Source organism: Procambarus clarkii, chromosome 1, assembly GCF_040958095.1.
Source record: "Procambarus clarkii isolate CNS0578487 chromosome 1, FALCON_Pclarkii_2.0, whole genome shotgun sequence".
NCBI classification, from domain to species: Eukaryota; Metazoa; Arthropoda; class Malacostraca; order Decapoda; family Cambaridae; genus Procambarus; species Procambarus clarkii.
Genome location: NC_091150.1, coordinates 25408626 through 25423392, shown reverse-complemented (window position 1 = coordinate 25423392; position 14767 = coordinate 25408626).

The following is a 14767-nucleotide window of genomic DNA, read 5'->3' as shown; positions in this document are numbered from 1 at the left end:
CCTTGTAAAAACGGACATTCCAGTCAGACTCTGGCCAGTGGATAAGGAGTAGTGGCAGTTAGGTCCGTGATGAGGACAGTTTCTCCGGTGTTGGTGACGTTGGGTAGGTGACTTCAGAAGGATAGATTGTAGAGCAGCTGTGTCCCTCAAGATGTTCTCATTGAACCTTTCCTCAGAAGATTCACTGCTGGTAGAGACAGTTCCGGAGTACAGGTGTCTGTTGAAGAGAGAAAGATCAGTGGATGAAACAAAAATATTCATCATAGGCTTAGGAATCTTATGAATTTTAGGAGGAGGTGATTTGGGTTTAGTCCCATTGCTGACCTTACAGTGAGGGCTAGTACACTCTTCTATGGTATGCCCATAGTCCTTTCCGTAACGGCAGTACAACGAGGAGTTCACATTGCTGGTACTCACTTTTTCAGGACTAGACCAGGAGGTCTTACTACAAGGTGTGACAGATGGTACTTTGTTAATAATTGTGTAGGAGTCAGCCAACTGTGCACATCTAGTAAGGTCTGTTTCTTCCTTGTTTGCTAGGTAGAGACGTATGGGATTAGGTACACGCCTAAGGAATTCTTCCACCAGGATGAGGTTGACGAGATCTGTAAAGATGGACAGTTGTGCTGCTTCCAGCCACTTCATGAAATATCTCTTTTTATTATTTGCAAACTCCAGGTAAGTGGTTGAAAGCAAGGTAAGGTAAGCGAGTGATTACCTTAAATCACTCGCTTTAAGGTAATCCTTAAACTTACGTCTGTAGGTCTCGATGGAGAGGAGGTAGGCATCGAGCACTGCCTGTTTCAGTACCTTGCAGTCGGTTTCAGACGCCATAGTACTGAGAGTCATGGCAGCTCTACCTGTTAAATGAGACCTGAGAAGCACATACCACTGATAATGAGGCTAGATAAGTTGGGTAGCCAGAGCCTCAAATGAATTAAGGAATACATCAACCTCTGCCTCAACTAAAGATGGCATCAACTTAATTGAATGTGAACAATTAAAACGTACTGGGAGTTTAGCTTCTGCTTCATTGCGCTGAGTGATGTGGGTAGTTTCTAAGTAAAGCTCTTTTCTGTGGTGTTCAAGAGCAATGGCAGGTTCTCGTTCTTTCACTTTAAGAGCTTCCTGATCACGTTCCTTTTGGAGGGCTGCTTGTTCCCTTTCGTGTTCACGTTGGATTTCAAGTTCACGTTCTCTAGTAGAAAGTGCTTCCTGTTGGAGGGCAGCTTGTTCCCTCTCATGTTCACGTTGGAGTTCCATTTATTACTTTTGTAGCTCAAGTTGTTCCTTCTGTATCTGAAGAGCTTCCTTCTGACGTTCGCGTTCGAGAGAGGCAAGCTCTATCTTCAATTTCATGGCTGCCGAGGTGTTCTTATCTGCAATTAAGTGTTGCTCATGAGACTCGGATGTAATATTATCATTGTCTAATAAGTGGTCAAGTATAAGGTTGTGTAGCTCAAGTTTAGTGGGTCCATGGGGGGCAGTAATGCGGTACTCATCTCATTTACTAGAGTTAACAACTCCACCTAAGTGCCACGATGTAGTGTGCCCACTTCATCATTTGGATTTTGTCTGAACGCAGTTAGACGAAACATGGTGAATAGAATGATAGTAAATATACGCAAAGAGAATACCTCAGTTGATGTACCAAAATATGAAATGTCTGACTGACAGGATGACGTGGCAACTGTAAACGATCCTGTTTAAACTTAATAGTCAAGGTTACAATAATTAACTTTAATAAGTGAATTGACTAAGTGCATTGAATTGATTAGGATCAAAAATGAAACAAGGACGTAGGTAATCTTGTACCCGGCACTCTATATGACGAGGATAAGGGCACGAGGGATCCTACTTGAAATCTGAAACATAATTGTCTCGAAGCTAGTCCAAAAGATGGATTTCTTACCTTGTCTCTAAATGACGAGAACAAAGGTAAGAGGTTTCCTACTAAAACTAGATAGTACTTACAGAATTAACACTCTTTGTGCTATAGAAAAGAATGCTAACTCCCTACCTTAGTAAGTACCATATCTCTGACCGACGCGTAGGGGTGTGAAGTGTCAATGACGAGAACTACTTGTATGGATCCCAACTGTACAGCATAGTCCGTGCGAGAGGAACTTTGGTCCTCTATATCCTCCTACGTTCGGTGTGAGGGGATGGTTCACCAGCTCACTTACACTGGATCCACATGCCTGTGGAAGCCAGTACACTTGCTAAGTGCACATGTTAAGTGCTCAGATCTAAGTTTGGTAACAGTACCCAAAACATCTTGTGTTTGGGCTCATGTGAGAGCCCCAGTCATCAGCATTCCAGAAATGTTACCCTGGTCTAGGTAGCACGTCTGTGGACAGAGTTACAGCCAATAGCATCTTTTCATTGTATGGCTTTGAGCGAGGACTCAAGATTTGCGCGGGAATCTTGGGAAGTCTGGAACAGCGTAGTGTGAGTGTCAGCCAACCGCCACTCCACCAACTGAGTGCCCAGGGCTTCAGCCGCCATTTTGAAGTCGCCCCAGGGCCATGCTACACCGTCTCTGATTGGTTGAGAGGGGTAGGCCGTTGTGTGCCCCTTCTGATTGGGTCTTTTGAGGCAATGCCCGGGAAGCGGGTGTTCCTGCCCCAAGGCATCATTCTGCTCCAGTCACCACCACAGCCTGACGTCTCTCTCTTACCCATTCGGCCAAATTGGGCAAGACGACATCGTGGTGACTGCCTACTCTGCTACTCCACACCCTGCCTCATCTACGTCGAGTACCGCTGTGGAATCCGGCCGCATTCGTAGTTCGAAAGATGAGAAAGATAGGGAGTGCTTTGGGTAGAGATCTGGGAGGTGGATAATTTGCATACGAGAAGTACCAAGACTCGTAAATCCCCATTCCAGTGATTATAGACGTTCTAATTCCTGCTAGTGCTCTGTAGCAGTCGATGGGAACAGGAAAATTCATGTTAGTGTTTTAAGGAAGATTTCCCATGTTTGTGTAAGACGCTATACGTTGTGCGCGTCATCCGTATATGAACATCTGCTTCACCGGTGGGTCGGGGTGCACACCAAGCCGTGTGTTGTGAAGGAGGGTTCGAAAGACGCGCCGTCATCTTTGTACGAACGATACCACGTGAGGTACCGCTCCAGCCATCTCCACCGCCGTGAGCAGCCACCCGCCAGCTGGGTGCCTGATGTATGGTAATTGTGTGTGTGTAGCCGACTGTATAAATTAGTAAGTACTTATGTGTGTATTTCTGGTGATTTATTATTGATCACTAAGAGCACCTATAGAGGTGATAGTGAAGTGTGGACGAGCGAGAATATCACCCTTGTTGACATCTTGTCAGTCCAGTAGGACTTGGTCTGGTATAGACAGACGTACAAGTGTGTGTGTGGGTGGTAAACACGGGAACACAGTATTCATAGATTAGCCAAGGACTGAGAGGGATGTCCATGTAATATTTTAAATTCCATTCTGGTAGAATTTTGATAATTCATTGTTGTTGATTTCGTTCCATGTGATTTAATCTTGCAGGTGTGGAATTCCAATACTGAGCGCTCAGGTATAGTGTCAGGGATTCCTGGGATAACGTCAGGGATTCTTGGCAATTGATTATTGTGGAGTGATACCAGATTGTGGTTAATTTCTTCTTGTGTTGCCAGGGCCGTGACAAGTGTGATTTATATATACATTTTTTTTTTAGATATATGCAAGAGTTGTTACATTCTTGTACAGCCACTACCCCCTCCCCGCTCAGCTCGTTGTCGCCGTGTGGGGGCTTAGTGGGCGGCTGCCGGAGTGTGATGCTCCTTGGGACAGTCCTCTGTCCTTTTCTAGCCTCGTGCTCCTGCTGCCGTCCTCTCCAATTCTGCTGGGCACCTTTTCCTTTTCCTTCTGTTTCGTTTTTCTCCCCCCTCTTCTCCTATCTGCTTGCTGTTTCCTGCTGACCTTTTGCTTGTTCTGGTTCTTCCCTTGAACTTCTTCTATTTTGACGCCCGGGTGCTTGATTAGGCATACTCTTGCACCCGTAGAACTGTAGTACCCGACGTCGAGAGCGAGGGGAACCTTTTATTGTCAATCCCCCTTTCGTCACTGAACCCGATCTCGACGGACTGTCGGTTTCTTAAGGTGGCGTTTGTGGGGTGTATACTCACGACGCACCCCTAGGGGGCCCCGGCAAGATCGGCGATAGCGTCTTGTTAGGTGTCCTGCTTCTAATTGTGGCTCCATGGTGGGTGTGGGGGCACATTCGTGAATGAATTCTTCTTTTCGTAATAATGATGACCCCTGTTTCGGCCGTTTCTGGTTTACCTTCTCAGGCTCGTGGGGTGGGCGACCAAGCCCCCGAGTCAGTCCGTGTTGGAAGACCGGGCTCTGTAGCCTCCGCTGCATTGGGCCCCGACCTTGCTCCTCCTTTGGCTTCTCTGACTCCTTCCCCTGGCTCCCCTCCCTCCTCTGTGGTTGGGTTGAGCCCCAAGCCCCCAGTGGTGACTACCTCGTCCCCTGGCGCGGCTCCTTCTCTAGTTGTAACTACTGTGCCTTTTAACCCCTCTCTCTCTGGGGTTCTCACCGCCGTCCTCGTCACGGCCGCCCTCGCTTGATTCCTTCCAGTTCTGCTACCTATCAAGCCTTGTTTGGTCCCGCTTCGTGGGCCAAATATTTTGATCTCCTCCCTCTTGATTCTGCGCCTCCTGACGATTTCTCCCTCCATCGACATCTCGTTGATTCCGTGGATGCCTCCATTACTTTCAACCCCACTCGTCTCGGTACACGTGTCGTTGCTGCTCTTTCTCAGGATGCTGCTTCCCGCTTGGCTGCCTTATCCTGCCTTGGCGAGACCCCTGTCTGGGTCTCGAAGAACGCTCAGTTGAATGCCAGTGTTGGCACTATTTTGCTCCCGCCCCATGTTGCGACCGGCGTTCGGGACCTGCGCGACTGCCACGACGATATTCGGCATATCCTTGCTGCCCAGGGCCATTCTATTCTCCAGGTGGCCACGTTTACTCGTCCCCCTCGTGGTACTCGCCGTCAACCCCTCTGGGTTGTGAAGATTACTTTTGATGGTAGGACCCTTCCACCCTCTGTCATTCTTGCTGGTGCCAGGTGCTCTGTCCAGGAGTACATTCCTTCTCCTCGGCTCTGCAACAAGTGCTGGAGGTTTGGGCATGGTGCCCTCCGCCGCTCCGGGACTGTCTCTCTCTGTCCTTTGTGTGGTGGCGAAGGTCACTCTAAGTCGGAGTGCACTTCTTCCCAGGCTCGTTGCCTCAACTTGCCCATCATACCTTCTCCCGTGTGTGTGTCCATTACAAGCTTGAGGCAGCCGTCCTCAACTTGAAGCACCGGGAGCGTTTATCTTTTCCTGAGGCGAGACGCCAGGTTCGCCGGCTCCCGCCTTATGCTAATATCTCTTATGCTCGCGTGTTGCGCTCTTCCTCTCCTCGTCCTTCCCGCCTTCCTCAGACTCACAACCGTTTCCGGGCCTTGGACCCTGCTGCGCCCACTGCCCCCTCCTCTGTTCCTTTGGGTTCTCTCCCGAAGGATCCTCCTTCTGGTCCTCTGTCTAGGGTTCCCCTTCCTTCTACCCGGTCTGTCGTGTCTCCTGTGTCTTCTTCCTCGTCTCCCTCCGTTCCTCCTTCCCATCCTTCCCCTCCGTCTCTTGACTCTCCCCGCCGCCTGTCGGTGCTGGCTGATGTCCATCGCTCTCCAAACGGCCGTCATGTGTGCTCTCGTTCAGCTTCTCCTGTTGAGACGCTAGAATCCGTTGCCCAGTACGTGGTTGCTGGGACACCTGTCTCTTTACGTCAGAAGCGTAAACCTGGCTCCTCTCCTTCCTCCTCCCCGGCGGGTAAGAAGGTTTCGCTTTCTTCCTCGGCCCCTACTTCTGCCTCTCTCGCTCCTCCCCCTCCCATTTCGGTGGTTGCGCCCCCTGTTCCTGCTATGGAGGTTTCTTTAGCCCCCGCTTCCCTCTCAGTTGCTGCCCTTGCTGAGGTACGCTCCCCTCTTTCTACCCCTCCTCTTCCTGCTGCTGTCCTTGCCTGCTCCTCTTCCGTTGTCTCCTCCTCTTCCTCCTCCTCCTCCGGACCCTGCCCACCCACCTCTGATCTGTTCTCCCGTTTCCTTCCCTCCGTCTTTGCTCAGTTTACCCATGCCCCCTAACCCTGACTTTGCTGACCCTGATCCCGACCCTGATATTCTTTAACGTGCTCTGTTGCTCTTTCGCCTTTGTTTCTTCCTTGTTCTCTGTTTTTGTCCTTTCTCTTCTCGTTGTTGTCCATTCTTCAATGGAACGTTCGAGGTTATTACGCCAATTTCCTCGAACTCCAACTTCTGATTTCGCGGTTTTCGCCCCTTTGTGTCTGTCCCCAGGAGCCGATGCTTGGTGCTCGTCCTGGTCGTTTTCGTGGCTATTCCTTTCTCTCCCCCCCCCAGCTGTTGCTGGGGCTTCTAATTCTTCTGCTCTTTTGATTCGTGCTGATGTTCCCTTTGTGCCTTTACTTTTTCCTTCGCCTCTCCATTGTTCTGCTGCTCGTATCTTTGTGGGGAAATGGTACACTGTTTGTTCCATTTATCTCCCCCCGAGTGTCCCGCTTTCTCTTCCTGATTTGAAACACCTCCTAGACTCCTTGCCGGAGCCTGTGCTCCTGCTGGGTGACTTCAATTGTCGTCATTCTCTTTGGGGTGACGTTCTGACGAATACCCGGGGTCGCCTTCTTGAGCCGTTTCTCCTCTCTTCTTCCCTGTCTGTTCTGAATTCTGGTGAGCCCACTCATTTGGACTCTCAGACTCGCACCCTTTCTTGTCTTGATCTTTCTCTCTGCTCTTCTTCTCTTTACTTAGATTTCACGTGGCAGGTTCTTGATGACCTCCATGGAAGTGATCATTTCCCCATCCTTGTTTCCTTTTTCTCTTTTCGCCCTTCCCTCTCTTTCCCTAGGTGGCAGTTTGCTAAGGCAGACTGGACCCTATTTTTCCTAAGTGCTACTCTCTCTGACCTCTCCCTTCTGCCTCTCTCTCGCGCTCTCCTCCTTTTTCATGACACTGTCTTCAACGCTGCCCTCCGCTCTATCCCTCGCTCTTCCTCTCGGGGTCCACGAAAGTGCGTTCCCTGGTGGAATGCGGACTGTGCTCGGGCTGTCCTGCTGTAAGCGTGCAGCCTGGAAGAGGCACCGCCGTAGGCAGACGACCGATTCTTTTCTTTTCTTTCGGAAAGCGAGTGCGGTGGCCCGTAGGGCCATCTGTACGGCTAAACGTGAATGTTGGGCATCTTATGTCTCAACAATTACGTCCGAAACTCCTCTGGCCCAGATCTTGAAGCGTATCCACAAGATAGCGGGTAAATTCGTTCCCGATGTTTCACCAGTCCTTCACCTCCTTGATACTCTTGTGGCGGACCCGTTCAAGGTTGCTTCCGTACTGGGTTCCCACTTTTCTTCTGTTAGCTCTGGTCTTCATCTTCCTCAATCTTTTCTTCTTCGTAAACCTGTCCTTGAGTCTCGTCCTTTAGATTTCTGCACTCGTCTTCACCTACCTTATAATGATCCCTTCTCTCTCTCTGAACTTCGTTCTGCCCTGGCCCTCTGCGGTTCTACGGCGGCGGGCTCCGATGGTATTCATTATGAGATGCTTCACCATCTCCCTCCATGCACGTCTCAGTATTTACTGAGTCTGTATAATCGGATCTGGGAGTCGTCGTCAGTCCCTGAGGACTGGTTCGATGCCGTTGTCCTCCCTGTTCGCAAACCGGGGTCTCTGGGTACTTCCCCTAAGGACTTTCGCCCTATTGCTCTCACAAGTTGTGTCTGCAAACTCTTTGAACGTATGGTTAACGTTCGTCTGATGTGGTTCCTGGAACACCATCACCTCCTCTCCCCTTCTCAATTTGGTTTCCGCAAGTGCCGCAGCACGACAGATGTCCTGGTGAACTTGGAGGTCTATATTCGTACTGCTTTTGCTGCGAAGACCTCCGTTGTTGCCGTCCTTTTTTACCTGGAAAAGGCTTACGACACCACTTGGAGATATCATATTCTATCTCAACTTCATTCTTTTGGCCTTCGTGGTCATCTCCCTCTCTTTCTCCGCAGCTTCCTCTCCCGTCGTTCCTTTCGGGTGCGCCTTGGTACCGCGCTCTCTGCCTCTTTTCAGCAATACGAAGGTGTGCCCCAGGGTAGTGTTCTGAGCACTACTCTTTTTCTGGTTGCCATCAATGGTCTTCTTTCTTCTCTTCCTTCTGGTGTCTTCTCCGCTCTCTATGTCGATGATCTTACCCTTTGCTTCAGGGTGATGATTCGCCTCACCTTCAGCGCCGGCTTCAACTTGCAATTGATGCCGTGTCATCTTGGGCCACCGATCATGGCTTCAAGTTCTCTACTTCTAAGACTTGTGCCATGACTTTTACGCGGAAACGGGTTATTCTTCGTCCCTCTTTATCACTTTATGGTCATCCCCTTGAATACAAAGATTCCGCAAAGCTTTTGGGGTTATTCCTTGACACTCGTTTGTCTTGGTCTCCCCATATCTCTTACCTCCGTGTTGAGTGCTCTAAGGCCCTTACCCTCCTTCGGGTCTTGTCCCATACTTCTTGGGGAGCAGATAGGCGCACTCTCCTTGCTTTACATTCCTCTCTTGTCCTGTCTAAGCTCGATTATGGTTGCCCTGCTTACTCGTCCGCTTCTCCTTCTACTCTTCGCCGTCTTGATGCTTTGCACCATACTGGGTTGCGCCTCAGTTCTGGTGCCTTTCGTTCGACTCCCGTCCTTAGCTTGTATGTTGACACTGGCTTCCTGTCTCTCCAGGACCGCCGTGATCGCTACTGTCTTCGCTATCTTGCGCAGTCCTTACAACATCCTTCCTCTCTCCTCTGTCGTGCTTTAACTTTTACCCCTCCTGCGGTTCCTGTTCCTCTTCACCACCTACCTCTTTCTGTCCGGTTATCTCGCCTCCAGGATTCTCTTTCCGTTCGTATTTCTAATGTTTCTCCTCGTGTTGTTCCTTCTTTGCCCCCGTGGAGAGTCCCTCTTCCGCGGTTTTGTACTTCCTTGACCCGTATCACTAAAGCTTTTACCCCTCCTACGGTTCTAAAACGCCTTTTCCTTGAGCACTTTTCTTCTCACTCCCGCTCCGTTTCTGTCTTCACCGATGGGTCTAAGTCGGCGGACGGTGTTGGCTACTCTGTTGTTTTCCTGATCGCACTTATATGTGTCGCTTACCTCCGGAGACTAGTATCTTTACAGCGGAACTTTATGCTATTCTTTATGCTCTTCGTCTCCTGCTTTCTCGTCGTCAGTCCTCCTTTGTAGGTGTTGTTGACTCTCGTAGTGCCCTCATGGCTCTCGGGTCTTTAATCCGGTTCATCCAGTAGTTGTCGAGATCCAGCATTGGCTGTTTCTTGTTCACAGTAAATTTAAGTCAGTTGAGTTTTGTTGGGTTCCCAGCCATATTGGTGTGTCTTTAAATGAGCGTGCGGATGCTGCCGCCAAGGAAGCTGTCCGCTCTTGTCCCATCTCTCGTAAAGGCATTCCGTATTCCGACTTTTACCCGGTTATCCATTCCTCAGTCCTTACCCTGTTGGCAGGCTTCTTGGTTGTCTGTTACTGGTAACAAGCTACGTACTCTTAAGTGTTGTGTTTCCTCGTGGCCGTCCTCCTACCACCGTAACCGGCGGTGGGAAACAGCTCTGGCGAGATTGCGTATTGGCCATACTCGCTTAACCAATGGTCACTTGATGGAGTGCCGCCCTGCTCCTTATTGTCCTAGTTGCATTGTCCCTCTTACGGTAGTGCATGTCCTTCTTGAATGTCCTGACTTTCAGGACGAGCGTGTGTCTTGCTTTCCGACCGCCCCTCGCGGTCACCTGTCCCTCAATAGAATTCTTGGTGACTCGGATACTTTTGATATCGTTCGCCTTATGCGTTTTTGTTCTCGTATTGGCATCCTTGGTGATATTTAGCGCCCTCTGATTATTTTGCGCATTTGATGGTGCTACATAGCCTTCTCGGTTTGGTGCCTTCTTTTGATAATTACTTACTTACTTGTACAGCCACTAGTACGCGTAGCGTTTCGGGCAGGTCCCTGGAATACGATCCCCGCCGCGAAGAATCGTTTTTTTCAACCAAGTACACATTTTACTGTTGAGTTAAACAGAGGCTTCAGTTAGGGATTTGCGCCCAGTAAATCCTCCCCAGCCAGGATACGAACCCATGACAAAGCGCTCGCGGAATGCCAGGCGAGTGTCTTACCACTACACCACGGAGACATATATTGTGTCTGAAGTGTTAACGTAATTTTGGTAGAAATGTAGAGAGTGACGAGGCTGTCGGGAGTGACAGCCATCGCTCTGTCGAGTAACGTAAAATTCTCGGGAGAGTTTATCGATCCGTGGGATCACTAAATCACTCACCCAAGTTTATCCCATTAACGTTTTGATAGCTTTAGGCTACAGGTGTCAGCAGTAAGAATATATATGATTCATAGTCTTACAGTGTCCAGTGTTATTGTGTGTTATTTACTGAGGTGATTGCAACGTATGGACCAGTGTTATAAGTGGTAATTAAAGCACTGGGGTCATTTGCAACAGTAAGTAAGTGTTGGGCAGTGTACTAATATAGTTTGATTTAGTGCACGTGTTGTGTGTTATAGCAAAGGGGTTGTCATTGATGGTGATTGATGCTAGTGCTGATCAATCACCGGGGTGTTTTGTGCAGTTCAGTAAGTCATTTTGGAGTCGTGTTCTAGAGGGTTCATGCTCTGAGAGTTATTTACTGGGCTTCTGTAGTACTGTCATTGAAACCGGATTGTAACATAAATCACTGTGATTTGTTAGTGTGATTTATCATTGTCTTGGGTGAACTCGGCTCAAGACGAGTACTTGGGTTTTATATTCTCCTGTTATCTGGTAGGACATTGATGTCCAGTATTCAGTGAGGTGATTGCAAGGCAATTAATATAACGTAACCAAGGGAACACCTATCGCTTATAGAGAATTTGTTCTTTGACAATTTGAGCTACTTAAAATACGTTTTGTTTAATTACTCCCCTGCAAGCAGCTACAATAGTCTCAGGGTAGTCTAGCTATCAGCCAGACAAGAATTTTAGTATTGTCTGTCGTAATTAACGGTCAGTGGGCCGGGTAATTGACGTATTTCTAGAAGTCAATGTAATTAAGTTTGATCCGTGTGTGATCGACTCACACGAAGGCTCCATTGTTCGATTAACATAACGTCGTTATTTATCTGTCCGGAAATACCAGCACTTGATTGACTCGTGGGAAGAGTAACGTCATTTTAGAATAACGTAAACGTGGTGATTAGCATCCTCAATCACCTGAATTGGTCTAAGTATGGTAGGCTCAGACGGATTTCATACCTTAATGTAAATTGCTGAGCCAGTGTGAAAGGTTGTGTATTTAACTGATTAATTATTGATCTTGAGGACTAATTAATTGCTCTAATTGTAATCATGAGTGATTACTGTTCTCTTAGCACTTTGGACATTGTAAAATGTCAACTATCGTTGAGTGATAGTAACCATAACCCTGCAAGTCACACTCGATTATTAAATTGAGACTGCTTCTTGAGTTTTCGACTAAATATATGGGACCACACAACAATAAATTATTGTTGTGAGAGCCCAGGACTTACTCGCTAGATTCGCTTCGGCGAATAGTGAAGGTCAACGGCCTAAGATTTTTTTTTTTATTTTTATTTTTACATGCAAGCATGCAAGTTAAATACAATAAAAACATGAAAAGAACATAGAAAACATAACAAAACAATATACCACCGGCCAGAAGGGCCGACAGCACAGTACAACAAATCACAAACACGAGAAATGCATGAGAAACACAGCATACATAAAGACACAAAATAGAAAAGCTTGTCAAACAAGCAAGCACAGTAACATTACAAAACAAAACATTATAAAAGAAAACAAACATCAAGAGGTATAACATCATGCAATCAAGAAAACAAAACATAGTAACATACACAAGAACAAAACACAACATAAAGGACATCATGAAATAGAACAAGAAAATCACACAGCACGCAACAAGCCAAAAATAAAAACACAAATAAAAATAAAAACAAAAATAAAAACAAAAACAAAAAACAACACATTCTAGCAATGCAATAGTAGAACACGTAAGGCAAAGTAACAACACAAAAGCAAATACAGGAATAAAAACGCCCTCACCAAAACACCGGCCTCGCAACAAATAAGGGAGAGGCACGGGCACAGAATACAATAGGGCAAACAAAAGGCCATAGGGGCACACAACACTACAGTAACATGGAATCAGCTGACATATTTACCCGGGAACAAGACCCGGGGGAACTGCACATTGAACGCCTCCCAATGCAGCCACCTCCCCCAAGAGGCCCGACCCTCCACCGGGGACGCCATGTCATCCAGAACCCCGGCAACAAACACCCGCAGACAGGGAACCCAGGCGGTGTCACTCTGGAGGCGAGTAGCCGCCACCCTACTCCATACACCGGGAACCTGGCCATTACGAAAGTCCTCTGGCCTTTCAGACAGCAGGAACTCGGCAACAACGGCCTGCAGGGCCCTGAGGAGAAACCCCACAGAGACAGAGGACACCACCACAGGGGCACCAGCAGCCACGGGCACACCACCACACTGCAGGGAACCAGCGCGGCTCGCATCCTTTCATAAAGTCACTACCAGGCCACGCCCGCACCAGCATCCGCACTATCCTTGGCAGCGGAAGCCACCACACCCTACTGAGGAGAGACCCCTGGCGGGAAAGGAACAGAAGGCACACCCGAGACATGGGCACCAGCACCAGCAGGCACATGTACCTCCACCACCACTAACCGCGGAGACAACGACGCATCCGGATCCACACCATCAACACCCTAAGACCCACAGTCACTGAAGTCCCCAACATCGGCCCAGGCAGTAGATGAACGCCTGGAACGTTTGGGCTCTGGCCGGATATCGTCAGAGCCGGAAGTGGACCCAGAAATACGGCACCACTAGCTGGACGAACCGACGCCCGACGTAGAACGGCAGCAGCCTCTACCACAGGGGGAACCGGACCACACACAGCAGGAGGCTCCACAGCCACCTCATCACCCAGCACAGTAGGGACCCAAGGTGAGGATACTGGGCCAGGCTCAGCAGCCGAAGACGAGGTAGCAGACAGCAATGCTTCACAGGGAGCACCAGGAAGGCCCACGGAAGCAGCAGGGCCAATGACAGGAGCAGGAGAAGCATCCGACGGCACCACAACATGCGGAGGAGGGTCTGCAACAACCGGGGGAATGTTGGGCGACACTGGGGGAGCCTCATCAGCTAACAGGACGTTCACCTCCTCACCCCTGGAGTCCTCCTCCAGAGGGAGCAGCAGGAAATCCTCTTCATGGAACAAATTCACGGAAGCAACCGGATCAGCAGTGCACCCGGCAGCCTGATGCCCCAACAAGCCACACCGGAAACAAGTAGGGGGGTTGTCGGGCATAAAACACCCCCACATAGTACCCTAAAAGCCGGACAGAGGATGGAATGTCCGACCGCAGCCGCATCCCGAGGGTATGAATGTTTGTCTTCACATCCGAATACTTCCCAGAGGACATCGAGCTCATCCACACACTGATGACGGGACCATACCTCTGGAAGAAACACCGGAGGATGGTCTCAGGAAACTTCATGGGGGCGCCATGGACACTCACGTATGTCACAGCACCACTGCAGTCTGAAATGGCCACAGACCCATTGCCGTCCTGCAGTAGCAACGTACGCCCCTCGTACTGTCAGAGAAAATCCCGGTACACTGCCTCACCCACAAACTTTATGATCACACGACGAGCAGTGACCAGCTCGACACCGTAGACGTCCTGGACCGGGACCCTGAGCATGTCACTCAAGACCAAGTCCATAAGAGGGTAACATGCTCGGCCAGTAAACTCCAAACCTATGGAGTTCACCCTCACGACAGCTGGAAGATGGCCGCCCATCGCAAAAGCACCACGTCCACTCCACCAGGAACAGCAGGGAGGGTCGAGACACCCACACCCCCTGCCGGCAAAAACGGCAACTGTGGGAAATTTTTACCACCATATCTAATTATCATCTAAGAAATGTATAATTTCTGTATCATATCAAAATCATGTCTAAAATCATATCAGAATCATTATAGATTCATTATACAACTTGATCCTAGAAGATAATGTCACTTGAATCCCATACGCATAGGGCCCTATAGATGCCTACGTGACTTTGTGCATGATCTCTTATGGATCCAGAAGCTTCTAGAAGAATTTTTAATTAAAAAATTATTGGAACATTGATTCAATATCCGGTAGGGATAAAAATCGAGTCCTTATTAAGAATCAGTGGTACTATCAAGTACTACTTATAATCTTTATATCCTATATCAAATTATATTATAATCACATCTTATTTCAATCATAAGTCTAGACTGTAAAAATAATCAATCAATATTCATAGAAGACTTCCGTGCTCTGGGAGCATGGGAAGGGATCTGGGGCAGAAGCGCCCATGAGAGCCCAGGAGGACCACGCGTTTGTTGACAACTGTGAACACGTGTGACGAATCCTTAGCGAACATTACCAGCTCAAGGACAACCTTATCTAATATCTTTATCACCAGTGAACACTCTTTAGAACTGGGGGAGTACCTGGACAATATCTACAAGGAAAATTCTAGAACATTTACATAAAATAGGAGTGTAGAGTGGAGCTCACAGTGACATGGTTTCCACCTCCTTCATTCCTAATCTTCATCAACTATCAT